Genomic DNA, 6000 nt, shown 5'->3' with positions numbered 1-6000 from the left:
ACCAAATTTAGCTTGCTAACTAGCTATTTAGTTTGTAAGCTAACTATTCAGCCTGCTAACCAAGTATTTAGTTTAAAACTGACATTTAAAAATGAATGAATAACATGGTGAAAATATGAGATTTATTTAAAAAGACCTCAGACTAATTTCTGAAGTTTTGTTGATTCACTTTCTTCCATTTCTTGCCAATGAGCGCTAATGGAGTTATTAAAATTTAATATGACCCTGCCTAAGTATCTAAAACTCATCTCGTTCTCTGACTAAATCACAACGTGCTACTTACAAGAGTCCGAACAAACGTTTCTTTATGTTCTGATACGGAAGCCTGATGTGGTGAAGGAGGAAGCTGGAAGCTATATGACAAATGTAGAAAACATAAGTCAGACATGTTCTGTCTGTTCTCTCCAGCTGAGGTGAGGATGACTCAGGCAGGATCAGCCATCAGAGTGGAAGAAGTGAGCCGTGCTGACAGGGACGTCACGTCACGACCTCCAGCACCTGTAGAGGTGAGCTCTAAGGTCAGCAGTTCTTCATAACTTTGGCAAAAATGGTTATGAAATGGAATATCTAACTACATATGGATATTAAGATATCCATATCTAATAATTTTTGGTTTTGCGTTTGGAGATGCAAAACATGCTATTTTTCTTTTCACCAGGCTTTTACATAATTTTGCACAAATATTAATCCATAATTCATTAATCCGTTCTCTTTGAAGACATCGTACATTTTTATTGTTTTTTAAACCTAAAAATAAACCCCAATACGTGTTCTTGTCAACTCTGACCAGCTTCACTGTCTGTGCTTAGTATCATCTAAAAGCATGATACTGCCACCACTGTGTTTCACAGAGTTTATGGTGTGTTAGGTTTTTCAAAAAGTTCTGTTCTGGTCCTGCTGACTGGAGCGTTTGGTGTTTTTGTTCCCTTGTTTGAAACTTTAAAGAAGACTTCTTCTGGTTTCCTTTTAACAATAGTTAAAGTCACTCATCCATTAAGGTCAGATCTGTGGAGTGCATGACTGCTGGTTGTCCTGGTAACACATTCTCTGCAGCTCCTCCAGAGTTATCACCTTGCCTGTTTCTCTGGTTAATGCGTTAACCAGAGAAACAGGTTAACGTTTAACACATCCACAAACGTAGCATTAGTTTGTGGATGTAACATGACGATATATGAAGACGTTTAAGTACTAAGAATACTTTTGCAAGCTACTAACTGCTGCAGGCTGTTCAACCAAGAAGCAGATGTAAGGGTGTAGATCTAACTTTAGAGTCCTTGAGGCTTTTACTTGTCCTTTAATCAGAACCGACTGTAGAAAAGGCCCAGTCAGGAGAAACGGAGGAAGATGGAGTTCTTTAGAAGCAGGATGTTTAGGTTCACTAACTTTGACAAACAGAAAAAAAAGTTTTCTTAATCACGCTTTAACAATTACATTTTACTGATTCGTTTATTTAAATGTCACAGGAGCAAAGACAAAAAAAAAACCCATCTGGCAAGACATTTGAAAAAATGCAGCTTATTCGTTGCTGATACCAACTTGTTTGTCCTTTTTCTGTCTTTTATCTGTCACACAAAATGTCCATTGTGGTTTTTTCTTTTTACAGGCATATGCAAAGTAGAGTGTTTATGGAAATGCCTTCCCTAGCTGTGTTTGAGGAACAGTGGTTTCTCATGGTTCAGTGATTTGCCTGCACATTTGTTTATATGTTCAGTGGAACAAAGACATCCTCTTCAATTATTTATAGGAAAATAAATATTACCTAATCAAACTGTAACTTTTCTTGTCTTATCCTTGTCTTTGCAAATATCTTATATTTTTATTCACATGATTAGGGCTGTTTCCCTAACCTGCTGGACAGGGCCGTGCAGAGGCCACTAAAGGGGCAGGTGCTCAAAGAAAAAAAAAGGGCACATCCAACCGTATTTTAGGACAGAATATTAACAAAGCCTCTCAGCTTTCAAAGTTTAATAAACAATGATAAATTACAAAATTGTGAGATATACAATCAAAGCTAAGGAGAATCTCTACATAGAGCATACAACTATGCATATGTAAGATATTTTATTAGTAATTTCTTTCTGCAGGTCTATTTTGTTATAGGAAAGTATTGCAATATTCAAACCCGCAATTTAGCAAGATATGTAAATCGGAGCTGGACCACCAGACATATTTTGTCTTTACATAATTACACTATTAAAAATATAAACAAGGGCACAATGCAACCTTTTAGTGGACTGTAATCTATAAAAGAGCTGCCTGTTTGCTGCAGTGGAGATGAAGATGGTCCATTCAGGAAAGCAGAGCTGCAGCAAACTTTAACATGGAACTGCAGAAAAAAAACAAAACAAAAGCAAATATTTTATTGTTAATGTCACCATGAGAAAAGCCTACTGAGTTTTGTTTAAAAAACTTTTTTAAACATTTGAATCACATTCGTCTCATGAAGTGAATTTTCTTTTGCAAAACAAACTTATTTGTGCATGTCAGAAATCTTTTCTTAATATTCTAAGGTTTTGTTTGTGACTCAAAGTTTTGCTTGTGATTGTCACATGAGTCGTGGGCAGGGCCCAAAATCACAATAAAAGATTTATAATGTGTGCAAATAAGTTTATGTTTGGCAAATAACTTTTTATGTTCACAAGACAAATTTGTTATTTAATTAAAAAGTTTTTTAAACAAAACGATTTGTTTTTTATAAAAGAAATCATTACAATTCCAAAAGTTTTCATTAAAATGTTATTTTACTTAACTGAGGTTAGTTTTTTTTTCCCCCATTGAATAATTGGGAAAACAAATTTAACTTCATACTCTGTGAACCAGACCCTAAACTTACTTAAAGTCTGGGTTGAGTTTTTTTCCCCTTCATTAATGTCACTTTTATTACATTCATTATATCCATCATGGTAATTCAGGGTGAGTTATTTTTAATTCTAAATGAATATCCTTGTTGGACTTTTATTTAAGTGTTATTTTCCTTAAAGATACATTTACCTAACGCCAGAATAAATGAAATGTACATTATGTAGCAAACGAAATTAGAAGATCGGACATATATCCATTATGGAGATGATCGGTTTTGGACGGGCGATGTGCCGTTATTGCATAATAAATACTAAAGAATGACTGATATCATTAACGGTACAGGGAAGAAGCTTTTAGTTATCTAGCTTTGCTAGCAAAATCTTTAGCTATCAGCTAGCTAATAGCACAACAACAACATCCTAATGTCTGTATAATAAAAATAGTGAATCAATAGATAAGAACAGTTTCTCCTCACCTGGCTGTCTCCTCCCGCTCAGTAGTTCTTCAGAGAAAGGCAGAGGCCTGTCAGTGTCTGTTGTATTTCATTACCTCTCTGCTTAAACCGTGACTCTGTGCTGAAGCAGAAACGATACTTCAACGTTTTCCGTCATCTGACAAGTAGCAAGTTTACTCCACTTTATTCACCAAAAACTGTTCTGTAATCTGGAACGTTCGCTACGTTAAACTCCAGTTAGCCGCCTTATCTCACTGCGCGAGAAGCAACTGCGTCATGCGTCACGGGCAAAAGGTCAAAGGTAACAAGGTGACCAGAGGGCTTATTATGTTGTACAAAAAAAATAAAAATACAATAATAATAATAATAATAATAATAATAATAATAATAATAATAATAATAATAATTTTAGTACATGTTATGTGTCACAAGAGGGCTTTGAAAATAATAATACAAAAAATAATAATAATAATAAAAATTGACCAAAAGGGCACTTGAGCAAAAAGGGCAGGTGCTCAAGCACCCCCAGCCTCCGCCCTCTGCACGTGCCTGCTGCTGGACCTCAGAAGCTTTCCTCCATTTAAGATTCTTCTTTTCCAAACATTCCCTCAGAAGTAAGTTGGATATTCAGAAATTAAAATTAGATGTGAAAACTTACGGTTGATCTGTCTTTAAGAGGCATTGATAGACACTTTGATAAAACTGAATTTATCAAAAGGCTACTTGGACTATTCATTCTCAATTACCTTCAGAACTTACATTCTTAGTTAGTTGGATTTTATATGATGATTATTAGTGACTAGTTCCAAAAAATAAAAAAATTCCAATCGAAGTGTCAATATTGTGATTGTGGGAATAATTATTGAATCTTATTATTGTCCCATTATTTTCTACAACATGTAGAATTAAAGGTTCAATGACAAACATCCTCAGGTTGATATTTGAAAATGTTGTGACTGAGATTTGTGACAAATTAATACTGTAGAGTAAACATGACCGGATGTATGAGGTGCATTGTGTCAATATTGGTTGTTAAAATGAATGAACGGATGGATATCTGTAGCTTGTAAACATGGTGTAAACTGAATAATAATAAACTCATTGCATAGCTATGATATCGAAAGAGTAGAAATTGTGACATGAGTAAAAATTAGACGTATAATGTGGGACATATTTGAATGAGACTATTGAGGGTAGGATTTAAAAAGCTTGGTCTTCTTCCTTTTCAAACTGGACATGGAAGTTCTGAGTTTCTTAATGTTTGATTGTTAATAGTATATGTTTTTTATCTTTCGGTGCAAAAACAAACGATCTGCCTCTTCCAGAAGAGCAATGATTTTGATTTGATTGTACTTTAACATGGTCCCAGAAAAGTTCCTTATCTACAAAGCATCCTAGTTGTTCCACTGGTCTTCATGCTTTCTGAGCTGTTGCCTCTAGCCGTGTTGGGTTGTTGACAGACATCTGCAGCTGAAGCATCTGAAGCTCCCTCTGCTGAGTCAGACCCTACACAATGCTCCGTGTGTTGCTGAGCGTGTTCTCTGTGTGCGTTCCACTAACAGAACCTCAGGAAGGAGGCTGCTGACCAAGACCCCACCACTCACTTTGTTCTTTCCCATTTGAAACACAAAGGCCTGCAAATGAGATAACAGAGTTTAGCTTTAACAGTTAAGTCAGAGCTGTGTTACATTTTTTGTATTTGACCCCCTCCATGTATAACATTTCCACAAAGAATGACACTGGCTGCATTTCCATTACAGATGGGTGCAAGACTGTCATTGTCCTGCTAATGTTGAACAAACACAATTTTGCACTTGTGGTGTTTCCATTAAATAAAAAACAGTTGAAGTCACATAGATTTGTTCACGCAATAAGTCATTAAAAAACATGAGGTGCCATCATCCTCCAACTACTTCCTGTGTTCTTCTATGGTTTGCGCCAGTGGTAACATCCAGTTGTTGATCATGTGATGCGAAAAATTGTTTCCATTGCAGTTCTGTGAATAAACCAATTTTGATACCTCACCAAAACTTTTTTTTTTTAATCAAAAACCAAGTTGCTTGGAAATTGATATTTACATTGAGCAATTATCTTTAACCATATGGTCAATGGAAGTGCAGCTACTAACAATAACAATATTCTTATTTATAAAGTAATTCTCTTGTCTTCTGATTGTAAAATCATGTTTTTTAGACATTTCCAAAAATGCTGAAGAAAATGTCATTATTCCTTTTATCTAAAAGGTTGATGATATTTTTTTATGTTAAACCCCCCAAAAATATTCAATCAAAACATCTAAATTATCTATTGTAGATACTGGAAGAAGAAGTTGTTTTTTTTTTCATGTAGCTTTCGTGGCTCTAAACAAATTTAGTTTAGCCGAGCTGAGAGCAAAAATTGTTCTTTTGGTTGAAAAGGTTTCTGACCTCTGCCCTAGTTTTTCCTGTTTATTTGTTGTATATTGTAATTTACTGTATCGTGACTGTAATTTGGTTATGATGCAAGGTTAAAATGTTCAGTCTGTGTAGACTTTACAAGAAGGCATGCCTTCACATAAATAAACCACATCCAGTTTTTTTTCTTATTATTTAGAGCTTTAGTAGTTGGCCTCGGTCTCTGTCAGCTGTTGCAGCAGTGAACACTGAGACTAATGAAACACTCTGTGACATCAAGCAAAGGGGGAAGCCTGGCAGGGATCCACCTCCTGTGGTTCCATGTCCGCCCCAGGAGCCTTTTCCAGATGT

The sequence above is a fragment of the Poecilia reticulata genome, chromosome 6 (assembly GCF_904066995.2).
Source record: "Poecilia reticulata chromosome 6, P_reticulata-male-v2, whole genome shotgun sequence".
NCBI lineage: Eukaryota > Metazoa > Chordata > Actinopteri > Cyprinodontiformes > Poeciliidae > Poecilia > Poecilia reticulata.
The sequence above is the reverse complement of the archived record's forward strand: the minus strand, read 5'-3'. Positions refer to the sequence as shown.